General features: G+C 38.4%; 2 long non-coding RNA genes across 2 annotated transcripts in view; both read right to left on the reverse strand.

Annotated features, from left to right (window-relative positions):
• The window catches only part of LOC144463772 (uncharacterized), a 120,649-nt gene that overhangs the window by 18,914 nt on the left and 81,145 nt on the right, over nucleotides 1-20,590 (reverse strand). The window lies entirely within an intron of this gene.
• LOC144463774 (uncharacterized) lies at nucleotides 2,370-5,298 on the reverse strand. The gene is made up of 4 exons (XR_013491779.1): nucleotides 5,212-5,298; nucleotides 5,004-5,090; nucleotides 4,867-4,911; nucleotides 2,370-2,452 (listed from the first exon to the last, which is right to left on the reverse strand). It is a non-coding gene; the product is annotated as an uncharacterized LOC144463774 (long non-coding RNA).

Raw genomic sequence — 20,590 nt, forward strand, 5'->3', positions numbered from 1 at the left:
TGCCTTTATGGAACAAAGGGGGCACATTGTCCTCCTGCTTCTGTTGAAAACCTATAACTTGTGTTAGTGACTTACTGTATCAAGAGTTCATTCATCATTTATGTGCACAAAATCACTGTCAACCATTTAAACAATGGACTACACATCAATACATTCAGATGTACATTCTGGCCGTATGTGTTTTAAGTTTAATTAACCATTTTTGGGTCAATTTTTAAAAAAAAAATTCTATCGTGTATACATTTTTTGAAGACTGGTGAAAGATATATCATACGGATGTGCTGGGACGCATCATCAGTGATGTTCCCTGGGTTCATTGGATGTTTTGTGTCACACATCATACAGCCTTGCCCATGCAACTATAAATTCTGCTTCTTTATTGAAAACATACCTTGGTAAAACAAAACAAATTTTCCGAAATATTTCTGTAATAATTACTCCCCATTAATAGATGTTAGTACAGATGAAATATACTTACATACAAACGTCTCCTCTGCCAATCTGCCTTACCTCATCCTCTGCTCTGAGGTGTGCTTCTTCTGCAAGGCGGGCCTCTGTCTGTCTCTGTGTCTGAGGATAAAAAAGTAAGTCATATTGCAAACTATGCAAGTGTACTTTAAGGAAATAACTCTGGATAACATTATATTATACAACATTACATTAATAAATAACAAAATACCTATATAAATGCATGTATAAACTTACAGACACACACACACACACACACACACACACACACACACATATATATATATGTATATATATATATATATATATATATATACATACAGTATCTCACATAAGTGAGTACACCCCTCCCATTTTTGCAAATATTTCCTTATATCTTTTCATGGGACAACACTATAGAAATGACACTTTGATATAACTTAAAGTAGTCAGTGTACAGCTTGTATAGTAACATAGATTTACCTTCCTCTGAAAATTACTCAAAACATAGCCATCAACATCTAAACAGCTGGCAACATAAGTGAGTACACCCCACAGTGAACATGTCCAAATTGTGCCTAAAGTGTCAATATTTTGTGTGCCAACCATTATTATCTAGCACTGCTTTAACCCTTTTGGGCATGGAATTCACCAGAGCTCACAGGTTGCTTCAGGAATCCTCTCCCACTCCTCCATGATGACATCATGGAGCAGATGGATGTGAAGACACCTTGCGCTCCTCCACCCTCAGCTTGAGGATGCCCCACAGGTGCACAGGTGAGTTTAGGGCTGGATACATACTTGGCCAGTCCATCACCTTCAACTTCAGCTTCCTCAGCAAGGCAGTTGTCATCTACTAGGTGTGTTTTGGGTCATTATCATGTTGGAAAACTGCATTGCGGCACAGTTTCTGAAGAGGGGCGATCATGCTGTGCTTGGAATTCATGTTTCCCTAAATGAACCGAGCTCCCCAGAGCCGGCAGCACTCATGCATCCCCAAACCATGATGCTGCCACCACTATACTTGACTGTAGGCATGGGACAGTTGTCTTGGTGCTCTTTCAGCATGTGTGGCACCTTGGTGAAGAGCACCAAGACAACTGTAGGTAAGGTAAAGGTGATGGACTGGCCAAGTATATATCCAGCCCTAAACTCACCTGTGCACCTGTGCATCATGGTTTGGGGCTGCATGAGTGCTGCCACCACTATACTTGACTGTAGACAAGGGACAGTTGTCTTGGTGCTCTTTCAGCATGTGTGGCACCTTGGTGCTGAGGAAGCTGAAGGTAAAGGTGATGGATGTGTATGTATATATATATATATATATATATGTATACACACATACATAAATCACTGAAAAGTTTGATGACATGTTTCCAAATTAATAACTTAAGACAGAAATAAATAAATGAAATATTAATTTTTTCAAAAATAATCAGAGAACATAGGATTCATGAATGCACTATGTTCAACCACATTCAATTACAACAGAATAATTTTTCCCATCTTTCTACATTCCACAGTCCCTCGGTGCTAAGAGTACCCAATGATGCAAATCCTGACAGATTTATGTAAACAATTTACTGATATTTAGGATCATATCACACACAAAAACATAATGTAGTGGAACAGGGCTTAATGAGAAGGTGTAGGAGCAGTCTTTTAACAACATATAATGTACATCCACATTTTGTTGTGTATTTAAAAAAGGACGAAAAATGAGAAATATTAAAAGTGCCCACCCTCTCTCTGTCCGTTTCCAAGCTCCTCTGGAACTCTGCATTCTGTTGTGTGATGAATTCCCTTCGTTGTTGAATTGTCTAATGCAGAAAAAAAAGAATTCTGTAAAATTATTGGAGTTTAAATGGGTGCTGGGCATATTTAATGTCATGGTGTGTAATTATCGACTCAATTAATCTAATTATGTTATGAAACTTACCGTGAGATCGCTGGATCCCTCAATTGCATTGTTGTTTCCCACATGTAAATCCTCACTGTCTGCTTCCTGTACACAATGTTAATGAAATATTTATTTATATTTTCCAACATTAAGCTTAAACAAATACTTTAAGACCATGACAGCTTTGTAACATGATATCTTTATTATCTCTGATGTAATACTTTGGATATAATACTGAAATGTCGATTTGTGATTTAAATTTGTCAATCTGCTCAGCAAAAATACATATATTGACATAACAAAATTACATTTAATGAATGGACAAATCTGACAGGATACAATATGGGTTAGAAAGAATATAATTTCATTACTAAAACATTGTTCTTATGCAGGGGAATTTAATGCTTGAGCAAAGACAATGTTCTATATCAGTGGTTCCCAAACTTTTTAGCCCGGGACCCCCCAAAAAACACTGCCAGAGACTTGCGAATGTACATTTTATGTACGTTACATTTTTAAATATATTGTCATATAATTTATTTAATAATGTATAATATATATTGTGCAAATCGTATCTTTTATAACAATTATGGGTACAATAGTGTATTTATAATAATTTTTATATTTGATTTGATTTCTAGAAATCATCTCGCGCCCCCCCAATAGGTGTTTCGCGCCCCCCAGGTTGGGAACCACTGTTCTGTATAATCATTTAAGAAACGATCATTTTTGTGCATGTTAATTAAATTAAAATTCAAGCAACGGAAATAAATTTTGGAGAAAATGTGTGGTTGTGCAAGAGAGCATTTGGTAAGTTAACATTGAGAGTACCATATCAGATGAAGCTTCCTCATGCTGTGTTGAAGACACTCTGAAAAATATCTTAAAAAAAAAACAAAAAACAAAACAATTAAAGGTTAAAAAATGAATTCAGTAAGCTGAAATACTGGTGTAATATATTTGAAAAAGGTGGTTATTAATAAGTAAAAACATATCCTTCATTATATTTTTTTTAATATCACAATGAGCACCTTTTTTTTTTGTTTTTTAAGTTCATTCATTTTCCCATATTAGTGCTGTGATAATTCAATCTCAAAATTACATTTCAAAAAAGGTTAAACATGAAATTCTATACTCTGACTCATACAAGGATGTTTAGGCATGTCATCACAATGACAAGTCCTTAATTTTTTAACCTGCATTACAAGCCATCCCATGCCACCAAAAACACTGCCTTTAAATTAAATAAAAATTAAAAAAAAAAAAAAAACCTTACATCAGGCATCCCAGCATTAATTACAGGATCCACCACATTAATAACTACAAGTTGGACTCAAATTAAATAAAATGTACTTTATTGAGAAAAAAATTTCATGGTTAGATTGACTACTCGTCACTTCCAAATGTAATCAGACACATTAGCCACGGTTACATGATGGGTTTTTTTTTTTTTTTTTCGGAATTAATTATTCAGAATTAAATAATTCAGGATTAAAGTATTTTATTTCGAGTTTACATGGAAATAGTAATTCTGAATTGAGGTTTACATGGAAAACACATTTGATCGCCTTTATTCAATTCCGCTTAAGGTCTGGGGGTTGGGAAGGGTTCTGATTGGATAGGGAGGCAGACGTGTTTACATATTTACATCTACCGGAAGAAAACAAACTTACTCCAGTTCCTACTCCTTTTCAGATAACAACATGGAAGACCACATAATTAGAACCCTTTTCGTATTTATTTTGATTATATTTTTGAAGCAGCAGCATGACAATAACATGTCACTCATTTACTTTCGTCTGCTGAGGAGGAGAAGGGAGGCAGAAGACCATAGTTTGGCGGTGGTAAAGCGAGCTAGAGACTGAATGAAGAGAGAGAGTGGCGGTAAGCGAGCTAGAGACTGAATGAAGAGAGAGCGGCGTGTACTATGAACTACAGTCTGCGCAATTGTGTCGTCATTTTTGAGGCAGAGCATAATCAGATTCGGCGCAGTAGTGTTGTGCGCCGTCCTGCCCTGTTCCCCGTCATCTGATAGTTTTCAGTGTGGGTGGTACAGCGGACAATAATGCCGTGACACCTAGTTTTTATATAATGAAAAACAACTAATTGAAGCCAAATTTATCAGAAAAATGACCACTACAACAGACATAAGCTTAAGAAATACCTATAATCATATAAACTATTTTTTGTGGTGTAATTTTATTATTCTGTTAAGCTCTGGTCACATCCATTAAGATGTGTGAGGAGGGACTTATGATGTACTGTATACTGCAGCCATACACCAGGAGGCAATTGAGATGTTTTGGCTTATCTTTTGAGTAGATGTTCATGATTTACATCTTTTTATAAAATCTATGGTTAGAAATTACAGTGCTGAATACACAAACACATATATAGGGTGCATATCACATCTTCAATCCCATAACACATTTGTGTTTATTAGTTACACAGGACCAATGTAAGTCAGTGGATATGTGAAAATTAAAATAAAGTAATAAATTGATTTAAATAAAACTCACATCAGGTGTCCCAGCATTCACCCACTGTGAAGGGTCAAGGTCCTCCTGTTAGAGAACACAAACAAATATCAGAACCTTTAAAAATCGCTGTGCCTAATATCTAAAGGTTCACACACAAAACATTTAAGGAACCTTACAGAGTCAAAGCTGGACACACTGACTGGCCTTTCCTCAATGTGATCTTCAGTGAATTCCAGATCCGACTGTCCACCATCACTGACCTGCTGTGAAAAACACAACAGTGTCCTGTCATTACATGAAGCTGTAAAATCATCACTTCATAGAGTTATTTGACCACCTGCCAAGAAATATCATCTAAAAAATCACTAGTGCAAGAAATATTACCACTTGGAAACTGGTATTTCCACTACTGGAGGAGTGAAGGGAACAGATTTCCTCAGCCTCAGAGTTGTGTTCAAAAGATAATCAAACTCCCCCATAGAAATGGCACCTAATCAAGCCACCTGTTATCCCCCTATATATCTGATCTCCCACACAGCCAGTCTTTGTCCCTCAGTATGGTGTGCGTACATGCTCAAGTAAGTACTGTCATGACTTTGTGTTCGTTGAGGTGATGTTACTTTAGGTTTGTACACATTGTGGGAGATGCTGTTGGGTTGTTGATCACATATGTTAGGAGGTTGGTCCACTAGGCGCTCTATTTAATGCTAATTATGGTTGACTGTCACTTCTGATGCACTTATGGTGGTGCTAAAGAGCCCTCTGCTTAAATCAAATATAATTTACCATTATGAATTTCCTTTGCACAGTCACCAGCCTGAGTTTGTAACTAATTATTTCTGTTTCATTTCTTCATAGGAAACCACACCAAATTAACTGTTTGTTCATTCTACAATAAAATAATTGAACAGAATCTGAACTCCTGAACTCTGATTCTAACAGATCATTTATGGTGGCTCAATCTCCCTGCACTGGAAACAGTATCTCAGGATAGCCGAAGTAAGCCAATCCTTTTTACAGATTGGCATTAACGTTTTGATCCAAGTGTCCCATTTAATTTAAGTTTACATAAATTCACCATTTATGTTACTTACATCTCCATGAGAACTATCACAATCCAAATCCAAGGGTTCCTGTAGAGCACACAGGTATTCTGTCTTCATTCATTTTTATTTAAAAATGTCATTTTATTGAGGATAGAATGAAAAACAATTAATGCTTATACCTTAGGGCGAATATATATTCCTGATCGCAATGATTTTGTAACAGCCTTCAGACATTTTAATTCATGGAAGTTTGTGATATTACTGCATATAATATACAAAGTATGACATTTCTTGTGCAAATTCTGTTATCCAAAATAAGCATCTCATTTGTAATAACTCACAAATTTAATTTATCTCCTCTTGAATTATGTTATTTCATATTAATGTATTACAATACCATGCCGGTGTGAATATGTTTCCAAGTCTGGGTCCAATAGGAGTCCCATTCTCAAAGTGATTGTATACCTGTAAAGACATTTATTGATACATGTAAGATGCATGGCATGCTATTATTGAATCAATACACAAAACCAGTTAAATAAATCCGACAAAGTAACATGAGTATCAGATAAATGTTTTAGAAAATAGAGGTCATTGGTGAATTTAAAAATAAATATCACACTTCCCATCATTATGTGTATGTGAAGATACATACTGAATATAAATATAAATATTCTTTCAAGTAACTTACTATTACAGTGTACCAGCCCTTGCAGAGTATCTCAAATTTATTAATGTTTGGTTTCAAGGTTGTGACGTGTTTTCATCAGTGATCATTAGCATAGGTTGAGCATAGATTAACATTTCATAGGAACAGAGAGTGTGTGCAATTAAATTCTGGCTCTCAGAGACATATTAGAGTGGAGTCTTACATTGACTGAGCTGCTGTAGAGGGCTCTGATGTCTCCTGCGTTGGAAGCTCTTCACTGCAGTGCTCATTTGACCTGTTCGGATCAATATGACAGGTCACATACTGCATCCATACAAACCACTTAAAAATAAAATATACATTTAATTTAAAATCTATATGCAAATCATTGCAACATATTTGAATGTATTTCGTAAATGTAAAGCATTAACACAATTACAGATTCTAGATGCTGCGCAGCAACGAAACAGGGATGTGCAGTTTTAGACATGATTAGGCAATTATGAGGATCAAGTGTTCAAACAGGAACATGAAAAAAAGTCAGCAGTACAATGTGCATTGTGCTTCAGACAAGGACTGAAATTGACACCAAGGGCCATCCAATAGCTCAACAAGCCAATTTGCAAGTGAAAAAATCGTGCGTAGCTTCCTAAATAAACTACCTTATTTCCTCAAATAGTAGCCGGGGCTACAGTTAAACAAAAAAATAGTTGGGACCAGGCTACAAATAGGGGCAGTCTATTATTTGAAGGAGGCTTTAATTAAAAAAAAACACAGGCACATTTATTTAGGGTTAGGGCAGAGACATTTTTGAGGGGCTTTTGCTCAAAATGTTAAATACATACAAGAGTCAATGCAAGGATGGTGAATAGCTATTCATCATCTTTGCATAGATTTTGAGAAGATTAACAATGTAAGGGCAACAAATTTTAGAAAAATTCTAAATAATACAATTACACCAAAATGTCATTAAATTTTTGTGAAAATATATATTTTTTTAATTTTACATCTGGCTACTAAATGAGGCCGGCCACTAATGGTGGCCTGACTTTAAATCGAGGAAATATGGTAAGCCAGTTAGCAGGGTGTGGGATTTCAAACTGCTGTCAGATATTCTGTAATAACTATACAACTCTGAGCATTTTTTTTTTTTTTTCTACTTGTCTGCATTGGTCTTCATAGCTTAGCGCCACTAAAGGGTGTAAGCTTCTTGTGAAGATTGATGTACTGTTAATCTTGCAGTCAAGTATTTTATACCCATAATGCATGGTTGTGACCGTCACCCACCCTCCCTGGAGACTAGCCTAACAGCCTTTATTGGAAAAACTTCCTAATATGAGTCAGAGAGGGCCGTGATACACCAAAGTGTGTCAAGAGGAAAGTAAGGAAACAAGCAAGGGGGAGGGGGCAGGTGCTTAAGTCCTGAGTTATATAGTGACAGTGCATGCAGAGAAGAAGGAGGAAAAACAAACAAACAAATAAACAAACAAACAAAAAAAAAACAGGGGAGAAACAGGCAGTGTAGCTGATGTATTGTGGCCTTGAGGTGGTTGTGCTCCATGCAGATTATCAAAAATAAACATATACATGTCTACTATACTGTACTGAAAAACAAAAACAAAAGAGAAGTCTATACTGAACACCAAAAATGTGAGAGTCTTGGTGGAGGGGGAAAGCCCGATTGCAGAGAAGAGTTGCCAGCGCGGTGTGGTAGGTTTGAGAAGCAAGTGGGCCCCTTTGGAGTGATCCTATCGGTTCTTTGCGATGCGTCACGGAGCTGAAGTATCGAACATGCATGCGTGTATTTGAACCCTCCCAATGTGTTTATGAAAACCATCACCAGGGTCCAGGGCCAGCCCTGCGGGGAAGGGGGGCGGTATGGCACCCCAAGACCGCAGGAGCGCCCAGACCCCAAGACCAGGGAGCCTCTGAGCATTTGAGTATTTCGTCTTGACAAATTAGTGATATCTTTTTTTCATTTTGACAAATATTGGTTGATGACAAACTGTTGTCTAAAAATGCTATATTCACATTGACTTCAATATGTTAGAAATCGACACAATACAACTATTAGTCTAATATACTGTTTTTGAGCTTAAATTCTAAAATTTATCACACTACACATACTATTAATATATATTCCAAATTGTGATGGCTGAGGTCACAGCCACACAGTTTAAGGTTTAAGTTGGCCACATCACCACATGGTTAGTTTTGTTCTTTTGCAGTCAGTTCAATACAAATGATAGAACTAGTTTGATTTGACATTTCTTTATTATTATTATCATTATTATTATTATTATTATTATTATTATTATTATTATTATTATTTATTACTATTATTAAAGATATCACATTGATATTATTTTGGTTTTGAAGCACACATACATTTCGGGGCAGGCTGGGGTTGAAATTCTGCCCGGGAGCTTGATTTGGAGAGGCCTTTTTTCTGATCGCACGACAGACGCAAATGGAACCATAATTTTAACATGAATATTTTATTTGCAGTATAAAAACAATCTAATGATATTAAACACAACACACACAGATTAGTCAGTCAGTAGAGTGTATTGAATATAATATAATTCTATGCAAAGACCTATTGCCAACCCAGTCCTGCACACTGCATCTGTACATCTGCACTGTTTTTTTTGGTGGTTCCTGCTCCACTTTCCTCCTTCTCTTCCTTCTCCTCCTCCCCTTCCTCCTCCTCCTCCTCCTCCTCCTTTTTCTCCTCCACCTCCTCTTCCATCTCCTCCTCCTCCTCCTTCTCCTGTCCCTCCTCATCTGTCTCTTCCTCTCTTCCTCCTCACTCCTATGACTTGCATTATCCTGTCCCTCTGCATCAACTCCACGACTGACACTGGCCTTGTCAGCTAATAATGACAATAACAGCAACAATGATAAACGTTATAGCACTTTTGCAAAGAATTCACAGTGTTAGAAAACAAATACATACCAAAAGCGCCACACACACTGTAAATGAATTACTCACTTTAATGTATTTTTCTTGAGCTGGTAAAAATGGCTATATATTAATGTAGAAACAGAACAGGAAAACAGGATGTATAGCCTATATATTCAAATATTATCCTTTTAACTTTGAATACAGACTCTCTCCTGAAATAGGCTATGTTTTCTTTTGCAATAAAGAAATTTGTGCGTTTTTCTGGTCAGCCAGTATGGATTTTATTTTTAATTGATAAAGCAGATTAATGATTTATGCACGTATGTTGTAACATTGCTGATAGGCTACCTTTAATGTTCTGTGTGCCCTGAACACATCCAAAAACACAAACTAGAGTTGTCAGTGAGCCTGAAAATTACAACCCAACCCGACCCGGCCTGGGGGTTTTTAAGCCCAGACCCGCAGCAGCCGACACACCAGCATGGGGGGATCAGTGTTCTTTTGTGTTGAGTTGTAGTTATTGTTCCGAGTCCTGTGTGTGTTTATTGGTTTAGCTCCTTGATATATATGTTCCTCTCAGGCCTCATTTAGTAGTTTTGTTGGTTGAGTTCACGTCTTGTTTTGTTTGCCTTTATTGTCAGTAGTTAAATTTTGTTGACCTATTTTAAAGGGCCCTATAACTCTGTTAATTTGGTTTTGCTCATTTGTTGTCTTTGTTAAAACATTTTTTTGGAAATATAAACCCAGCTTGTTTTCACCTTTAAACCTGTGTCTTTGTGCCTTGACTGCTTGGTCCACAACACAAATATTGTTGTTTATTTTACTGAGCATTGAAGATGTATTTTTAGAGAATTTTAAGTAGCTGTGGGCAGTATTGTTGATTATTCAAAAATATTTTCAGATGGTTTGCACAGGACAGTCTGAATATGCTCTGGAGCATGTTTGGTATATAGCACAAATGGTCCAAGGAGATGAACAAACATTTATGTTGAATTAGGCCAGCATTTTTCTTAAACTTGTGACGGTAGATTTGTAATGAAATGTAAAAGTTTGAAACTTTGGACAGCTGCTGTAGCGCCACCATCAGGACTATCAGCTCACAAAGCCAGCTGAAGAAGTTTGGCATCGGAATGAATTTATGTAAAAAAAATGGTTTATTTTCCTGCAGATTTCCTAGTAGGAAGAGAAAGGAGAAGAAAAATAAACACAAAAACAAGAAGGTCTTGACAGGACACCTGCATGGACCATAATTACAAAGCACATTACCCTTGTCTGCAGAGCACCAAGTGTTGCTCAAGACTTTGTAGGGGGACTTCAATGCCACATGTTAGGCACCGCTCCTTGACAACCTATAAAACAGACTGAATGAAAAAGTGCATTAGATTGATAATCAATTGATTAAATGGTAAACAACATACTTTTGAGGTTAATCTTAAAATAAAATGATTACATTGTCTTCATCAACGGCAGGCATCTCCTCATCGAGCCGTAGTGGATGTTGTAGTGGGACAATGTAGGCAACTGCTCGATTGAGCCCACTGTCACAGCGGAGGAAAGGAATAGAATAGCCTTTGGGTGGCATGACAATTTCAACTAATTGCCTGCTTCTGCAGGACCTCATAATTTTAACCCCCCCAACTCTGAAGTAACGGGTACACCTCTGTTATTCTTTCTACGAAGTCTGTGTGTGACCCTTCATTGTCTGGAAAAATTACCCTTTTCCTTCCCAGGCCAATTCTTTGTAAATTCAGAGCAACTTGGATATTGGGCACTGAATTTGACCCAGGCTCTGATAAGCAGAAAAAGTCATGCTCCCAGGGTGAATGCAGTCTAGTGGCTTTTCTCCTATATGGCTGAAAAAGCTTGGAAACTGTGGACTGTGAGCCACGTGCTGGTCCAAACATTTGAGAAATGTGTTGGTTACTTTCTCTGAGTGCATATGGGGCGGGGTGAGGGGTTAATTGGGGCACTGTTTGAGGTGGTGGGGGGGTTGTTGTTCTGGTCTGGTGAAGGTTGGGTTTGTGTAGGGGTTGCAGAGGTAGTTGCTGTAGACTGGCGAGCCAGTAACTGGACCGCATGCTCCAGAAGTCTAGCGGCATCCATTGAAAGAAATCTGCAATTGGAATAAGGATAGACAGAAGTTAGAATAATTGTTTTTGCAGATTTTGAGGATCCTACAACAACATCAATAACTGTTATGTCTAATTTTTATTTCAGGGTTGCTGAGATCAGATAAGTAAATAAAAAAGCCTTTAGAATAGTAAATATTTTTTTTAATGTATTATTTGTATTAACTTATACAAGTGTCTTTTCTTTGTCCTTTTGTGAATTTTCTCCATACTAGGAATATCAAAAAAATCATCATTTAGGTGGATACATAGAATGACCAATTACAGTAATAGAATATCTCAGATCAAACATTATGTTATAGTATACAAATCACACAATTGTAATAATCAGAATAGCTCAAGGGTGATAATTTTGCCACATTCCAATATTTAAAATACTAATTAGCGTTAAGTAACAATACATCATAATATATATTTATATTGCACAGCCACACAGAGCTTAAATGTCACCTGAAATTCGTGGGGGGTTTCCTTCTAACCTGCTGGGCGATTTGCAGAGATGTAGATAAAAGATGGCCAACACACCATGAATGAGGTCCTTGATCAAGTCAAACCGTTGAATTAGTTTTAATTGTTGGCTTGTTCTGTTTCATATTTATGTGGGAGCCATTTAAATTCAGTGTTGGCAGATTAGATAAGATTAGATAATAAGAAGTATAGTTGTTTATTAAACAGAGTTTTGATTCACACGAAATGAAAGCATACTCACTCGTCTAAATCCTCAGTCAAATTGCATTGATTTCACTGTTAGCAAGGGCTTTCTATCTCCCCAATAGGGTGTGGCCGCGCCAGTTGGGTCTATCCCGCCAAAGGGGGCATGGCCTGTATGCCGGTTGGGTCTCTCTCATTATTGCGTGTGCAATGATCAGTCGGGACGCCGTGGACTCATGTTATAAGTGTTTACTGAAGTAATCAGGAAGTAGCACACTTGTCATGCAGCACTCTAGGAACAGTGCGTTCTGGGAACAGTAGTCCTACTACTACACCTCCTCCTTTTAGCTCAAAGCATACTCTGTTCGAATAAAATATTTTCAACCCAAGGTTATTAGCTTATTTTAACAACACTGTTTTCTGAACTGTTTGTATTCTTCTTAAACAAGATACACAACCATGTATATTGTAAACACTTAAAAGCTCACACATTACTTCTTATTCCTTATGAACTAATGCCACTTGAACTACTTATTATGAACTACTTTCTTATTTGTTCACAAGTCCATTCTGTCCGGTGGCTTAGTAACTCGACCAAACCTTGTAACAGTCCCTGTAGGTCGAAGGTGACTTCTGTTTCTCCTAAGAAGACCCCTCTCAGTCTCAACCACATACAGTATGATCTCGGGGTGGTGGCTGTACCCACGACTTGTTCCGTCTGTGGTGATCCAGACCTTCTGTCCAGATGTGAGTTCTGGGAGTGGTCTGGAGCGGTGTCTCAGGTTGTAATTTGCTGCCTGCGTACGTCTTCCCTCCTCATCCTTCTTGCAAAAAGCCTGAAGATCCGGCCACATAGGCTCCAGCTTGGCCCATGCGCCAGTGGAGTGGCTCTGTATACCAGCAGAGCTCTGCAGTAATCATTGTCTCTTTTCCGCAGATTCTTCACGGTCTGAACTGCGCGCTCTGCTTCCCCATTTGCTTGAGGATAACGTGGGCTGCTTGTGCTGTGTGTGAACTTGTACTCCTTCGCAAACTGTTGGAACGGCTCGGATGAAAACTGCAGCCCGTTATCAGACACCACAGTTTCTGCAGTTCCGTGTCTGGCAAAGGCCTCTTTCACAACTATAGTAACGTCAGCCAAAGTAGACTTGAGCTCTGTAACCTCAATGTATCGTAAGAAATAGTCAGTGATGAGCAGGTAATTTTTCTTTGACCACTCAAACAGATCCATACCAACCCTCTGCCAAGGGTGGTCTGGGACTGGGGTTAACAACAGTGTTTCTCTGTACTGCATTCTGTGTTTTTGACATAGCTCACAGCTCTCCACCATTTAACCTATCTGTGCAGAGATGCCAGGCCACCATACAGACTCTTTAGCTCTGGCTCTGAATTTTGAAATTCCCTGATGTCCTTCATGCAGCCGCTGTAGGACATCTGCTCTCAAAAGGGGTGGAATAACAAGTCTTTCTCCTTTCATGAGAAGGCCCTGAGCAAGGTGAAAGTCTGCTCTGTCTTGCCAGTATGGCTTAATCGCAGGGTCAAGCTTGCACTTCTCAGGCCACCCTGTGAGACAGTATTTTGTAACCTTTTTGCAAACTTCCTCCTCTTTCTGAGCTGTTTTGACCTCCTACAGCCTTTTGTTTGTGGCAGGGAGACAAGACACAACACAGTCCACGAAAACCTCAACATCTCTCTCCAGCTGTAGATCCCCTATGGTGGGTGGACCCCCCAGTGGGGCTCTGGACAGGGCATCTGCTGTGACGAGGTTCTTCCCTGGAACATGGATGATGTCATATGAGAATCACAGCAGCCGCAGGCGAAATCTTAGGATTCTCGGAGGAAGATCATCCAAGCCTCTAGTGCTCAGTAGTGGAACCAGGGCTTTATGGTCTGTTAGTAATGTGAAACGAAGCCCCATCAGGTATGATGTGAGTCTTACGCATGCCCATGTGACTGCCAGTGCCTCTTTTTCAATTTGCGCGTAGCGCTTTTCTGTGTCCATTAATCCTCTCGAGATGTATGTCACTGGTCTGTCAGCCTGTTTCTGTGTGAAGATGGCTCCAGTGCCGTATGGCGATGCATCGGTGGCGACCTTTGTGTCCGCTGTGTTGCAATACTGAGCAAGCACTTCTGGTGAGCTTAGTATCTCTTTAAGCTTCTGAAAAGCTTCTGAAAAGCTCCTCTCTTTCTGCAGTTCTTTCAGTGGTGTGGTTATTGTGGCCAGCTGGGACAGAAACTTAGCGAGGTAGTTGGCCATGCCCAGAAGGCGATGTACATCCTCCACACATGTAGGGTGTGGCAACTGTTGGATAGCTTTTACCTTATTTGGGTTGGGCTCGATGCTGTTTGCGGAAACTTTGTGGCCCACAAACATGATTTCTTCCCTTGCAAACTCACACTTCTCATTCAGAGTGAGACCCTCCTGTTGCATCTTTTGAAGGACACAATGCAGTCTGTGGTCGTGCTCCTGTCTGTCTCTGCCATACACAAGAACGTCATCCGCGTGACATCCTCCTCTGAAAATGTTCAGGAGCTGATGCTATGCTGAAAGGGAGTCTATTGAATTGGTATCTCCCAAAAGGAGTGATGAAGGTCGTGAGGGGTTTTGACTCTGGTGTGAGAGGGATTTGCCAAAATCCAGATCGTGCATCCAGTTTTGAGAACACTTTAGCATCCTTCATCATTGCCAGTGTTTGATCCACTGCAGGGAGAATATGGCGTTCTCTTTTCACAACAGTATTCAAAGGTGTTAAATCAACACAAATCCTGGGTGGCTTTTTTTCAGGTTTTGGGATGACGACCATCCCTGAACACCATTCTCTTCAACTCTGCGCGGCCTCTCTGAGGGGCAAAGGAACCCGTCTGGGTGCTGAGAGGGCAACAGGTGTGGCTCCTATTTCTAGTTCAATGTGATAGGGCTCTTTTAGTTTTCCTAGTCCTTGAAAAACACCTGGATAGGCTGCTCTTAAGTCTGTCTCTGTCCTTATGACATCTAGTCTTTGCAGTAGTCTCATAGCCTCCACTGCTGGTCTGCCTAACAGTGGCTGTGCTAATCCTGACACAAGGTAGACATCTTGTGAGGTGCTGCGCCCTTTAGCTGCCATTTTAGCTGTAAATTGGCCTGGCACTTTAAGTGGGTATCTACCAGGACCTAGCAGTCTCTTTTTTTGGTTTCTGCAGCTTGCCATCTCGTTCTGGTTTGTAAAACTTCTCAGGTATCGATGTAACATCAGCCCCTGTGTCTAGTTTGAAAAACATATTTTCAGCATTTACCTGGACTGACTCTATCCATGGCTCTGATGTCTCTGTTCCTATTTCGCCTAGGAATGCATATTCTTCAGTGTTTATGTCAGCTAGGTGTTCTGTAAATTCACGTAGCCCTGCTACATCACCTGAACGACAAACTTAACTTTTTTTTCTTGCTTGTCTGTTGCCACATGTTTCTTTCCTTTTTTCATTTTTGTCCTAATGGCATCAATGTTTGATATGTTATCCTCCACTGCACAGCCATGCAGTATCATTTGCTGTTTCTTCACAGTCTCACTTTGTCTCACTTTCTGTATGGCTTTTGCGAGTGTCAACTCAGAGTCCATTTGTAGCTGTTCTTACAGTCTTTTGTCCTTTATTCCCACTACAGTTCTGTCCCTTATGAGTTCGTCTTTCAGTTCTCCAAAGCCACAATTTTCTGCAAGTTTGTCCACAGTTGTGATGTATGCCTCTACAGTCTCTCCGTCTTGCTGACGTCTAACATTGAACCGTGCTCTTTCAAAAATAACATTGTTTTCCAATGTAGTGCTGTTCAAATGCTCATTTAACAGCCTCATATTTCTTTTTTTCTGCATTAGTCAATGGTAAAACTGCCAATACATCATATGCTGCGTCACCCATTGCATATAGGAGTGAATTCACCTGATATTCCTCGTCTTTTTTATCGAGAGCTGTTGCAGTGCGAAACCTCTCAAACCTCCTTATCCAGCCAGACCAGTCTGCTGGGCTTGGAAAGTCACATTGCTCTGGGGGAGCTATTTGTACAGCCGTCGCCATCCTTGTTGCTCATTTGCTCACGTTCCGGATCCGAACCTCCTTCTGCCTGCATGTGAGCAGCTTCGTCGTCTAGCGACTCACTCTCTGATGAGCTGGTGTGCTTTCACTTTCTGCCGTAGTCTGACTGCTGGTCTTTTCACGTTGTAAACTGCACGAAACTTTTTTCTTCAGCTAACATGCGCTTTGTTACACAAAAATCTCTTGTGGAGACTTACAAATCGCCACTTCTGACACCATGTGGAATAATCATTCGGGACGCCATGGACTCACGTTAGAGAAGTGTTTACTGAAGTAATCAGGAAGTAGCAGCACACTTGTCATACAGCACTCTGGGAACATTGCATTCTGGGAACAGTAGTCCTACTACTACACTGCGCGCCAATTCAAATTCAAAAAGTGCGCACTAAAATAAGAACAACAGTCATCTGCATTGTTTCACCAGAAATAGTTTGTGTTTCAGAACATTTTAGGGTAGCCTTAAGCTAATTGTGTATATAATGTTTATCATTATAAATCGACCTTGACGTTACAGAAGTTGATGATTGGTTTTACTATGGTATGTAACATTAAGAAACACAATTTGAGCAACAACCCTTCTAAATGTCTGTGCACATCCCTAACCGTAATCGGCCCTCCAGTGGGCCGGTTGATAAGAGGTCAGGTACCACCATCCACAGGTAGCCTGCAGGTGTATGCTATACTTTCAAATAATGTTAGCCTACTGTCTTACCAGTTATTATTTATGTCACATTTCATAATATAGAATAAATAGCCTAATGTTACTTTGAAATAATTTTCATTAGAAGACATACAATAAAATTCAGAGTTTTTTAATTAAATAAATAATAAAATATATTCCTACACATAAATATATTCTGACAAAATCTTAACATTACCTGGATCACCAGTCGCATTCTCGAGTCTTCCTCAAATGTGATTTTCAAAAAATATGGCAAAGGGCGCAATAAAAACTCTGTTAGTTCTCTCTCTCTGATCTCAGCAGTAATCCGAAGGGAAGAAGTCCGCTCGAATGGGAAAGTACCGCCAAAGTAGTCTAGCAATACCAGACAATCAGAGATCTCCGCCTTCTGATTGTCTGGGGACATCACAATCATTACAATTACGGCAGGTGTTATGCCGAGTTTTGCATCCCTTCTGAAAATTGCATCCCTGCCTGCCAAGAAGCCTGCCTGCCGAGAATTGCATGCCGAATAATGCATCCTCTGTTAGTTATGCTTAGATAATGAGTAAATAAATGTATTGGTAAAATTAGATTCACAGACTTCCCGAAATAAAGTTACTTTTTATTCATCATCATTAAACCAGGGGACGCAATTCTCGGCAGGTTTTTAATGCAGAACAAAAAAGTTGTATCATGTGTTTCTGGTCAGACTACGTTTACAAGCACAAGAGTTCAGCAAGTCACCGAAGGACCGCCCTGAGGATTTACTATTGGTGTTTTTTAAACTCTGAAATTGTATCCGGCCATTTAATCACAAAATGTGGATGAAAGTCTTCAGACTCTAGTTAAGCGTCTAGAGACTGACTTGTTTAGACTAGTTTAAATGTAATGAAAATTATTTGAATGTCTTTATTCTTTGTATCTGCATCAAAGACAAATGTCAGTTAAAGGTTCCTGACAATTGGTCTTTTTATTCAGAGACATATGCCAAAACACATTCTGTGAAGCGCCAAAAAATGAACATAATTGTGATAAATAAGAGTGTACATTTCCTTTTTTTATTTCTATTAAGTAGCCTTTGACCTGTGGACCAAAATAGTAGATTTTATCTTGCATTCCAACATATTTGAATACTGATTAATTTTTTTTTAAATCAATCTGATTTAATGACAGTATCCATCTTTCCTCTAATAATGAAGTTACTATTCTAGGTACTCTCTGCCTAAATCCATGGACCATTGTGTCTGAAGTTTTACATTTCTCATATTGTAATGGTTAATGTGCAAAGAAATATATTTGGACTATTCATTTTTTTTTCCCCTGTTAATGTCATTTTAAAATGTAGAATCCAGCCTTTATCTCATTTAATGAACAACTAACATTAACTGATTAAAGAATGTAGACAGAATTCATAAAAAAAAAAAATACACAGACTAAATACATCATTACACACCTATTGTTTTTATCGGCCTCTATTGAGTATCAGAGAGTGATGTTCCTTTTCATACCCTCTTAAGGCCTACGCATCTTACAGAACGCAGGCAAGCATGCAAAGGCTTTGTATCAGTTTGTGAAACAACATTTTTCATCAAGAATGAAAAATTGAAAAAAAAAATTTAATGCATTTTTATTTTTGTTTAATATCCTGAATATTATTTCAGAATACAATGAGGTCCTGTGACCTAGAACGTTTTTTATAATGATATCAACTATAGATAAAAAATAATCATCCCCCTACAGCCTAATTTTATCAGACAGGATCTAGAAACCATGGGAGGGTTAATCTCAATTGTATTGTCAGCAAAATATATACATATTTGTATGACAAACACTTGTACCTAAACAACAAATATGGAGACAATGAAAAAAGCCATTTAAAAAGCAGAAGGCATAAAATAAAATGGGATAATATGATAGTGGAAAATAAAAAATACAAATCAAAGATGCCAATTTAGAAATAAAATTAAACACTTAACAATTATGTTAAGGTAAAAAATACATTTTTACATGCCTTTATAATCATTATGTTAACGGTTGAAGGATGTAAAATGTCCATCGTTGGTGGTTTTTCCCCACAGAAAAGACAGCGGTCACTAGCCCTCACTCCCACCTCTGATTCTATGCATTATTTGCCAATAATGCATTGGTAATCCCTAATGCCTCCATGTAAATGTCAAGACCGTACACTTCACTCGGACGTAAGGGGTCAATGGTCTTCTTCAACTCTGTCTCTATTGTGTCTTGGAGAGCAGGCAGATGTGCTGGAACCTCAACAGGTGTGGCAGAATCCGGAGTAGGAAGTGGTCCATTCCAGTCAATTCCCCATGTTTGGACATCCCCCTGTTAACACAAAAGTAATACAGTATCACCATGAAAATATGTCTGACTGCAGAAATGCTAACCAAGACAACAGTTATATAGATGTAGCGAAGCTGTAATGTCTGTCTGTTTTTTACTGTGATGGGTGAAACTGTGACAAAAACGATATGCAATTTCATGACATTGAAGATTAATAGGAGCATAACTTATGAATAACAATTATTTAACATTTTGATTGGCATAGATTTATCAATGGATACAATGTCACATTTTTTCTGTCAAAGATTAAAACAATTAGGAATCAAAATATATAATCAAAATACAAAAATATAGCTGCTGCCAGGCTATTTTATACACATTTAGGCAATTATGACTAAAAAGAGGTATAATAGGAAGACGACAAAGTCAGTATTACAATGTGTATTTTGGATCACTCTAGGTTTGACCTTACACCCTCTAACACCACAGACCATCCTCTATCGCACTCATGTAATTATCAATTGAAAGCTCATGTGCGGCATCACTAATTAACAATGCCAGGAAAAAATGTAAAAAGGAAAGAAGAAAAATGTGAAGAATAATAACAAAGAAGATAGAAAAAGAATAAAATCAGAGGGAGAATTCATAAACAAAAATAAATAAGCAACAGATTCCTGGTTCCTGCCCTTAATGATTCAAATTGGCTGTAATTTAATACAGGCAAAAGATTTATTATTATTTGTCTTCATTCATAAGAAGAACTGTACCAGATTGGGATTCTCTGGAGTATCCACGATGAGTCCTGCCACCCAAAGCTGCTATGGTGACTTGCCACCTTCTGTGGAAAGAGGATGTTCGTCCCAAGTTTGTGTGAACATGTCCAGATGGAAGTTCAGTCTTGGCAGCATGACATAGTGGAGACAGATGAGGTGGACATCTGCATTTGGTTCAAGAGCTCCAACATACTCCAGATGTTGGAAGGCTGCATAGTAGTTTGCAGCAATCACACACCACAGGTCACGCCACAAACCCTCTATGCGTTGGTTGTGTACAGACCTCCCAGTGATGTGACTCCCTGAATCAGACAAGATATAGAAAAAATTCACATATGGTATTATGAATAGATGAATGTAAGTTTCAGTGAAATTAAGCAATATATAGGCATGTGTTTGAGACTCACTTTAAAAATTGTGAAAATATTTACAGATTGATACCATTAATTATCATGACAATAAAAGCAATAATGATGTAAATATTTATATCATATGACATTAAGTGAGATGATTGCCAGGATAGTGTTTCATAGTTTAAGTAACGGAGTTTATTTTTTTATCATCTTGGAATTTTTTTTTGAGA

This window comes from Epinephelus lanceolatus, chromosome 7 (assembly GCF_041903045.1).
Source record: "Epinephelus lanceolatus isolate andai-2023 chromosome 7, ASM4190304v1, whole genome shotgun sequence".
NCBI classification, from domain to species: Eukaryota; Metazoa; Chordata; class Actinopteri; order Perciformes; family Serranidae; genus Epinephelus; species Epinephelus lanceolatus.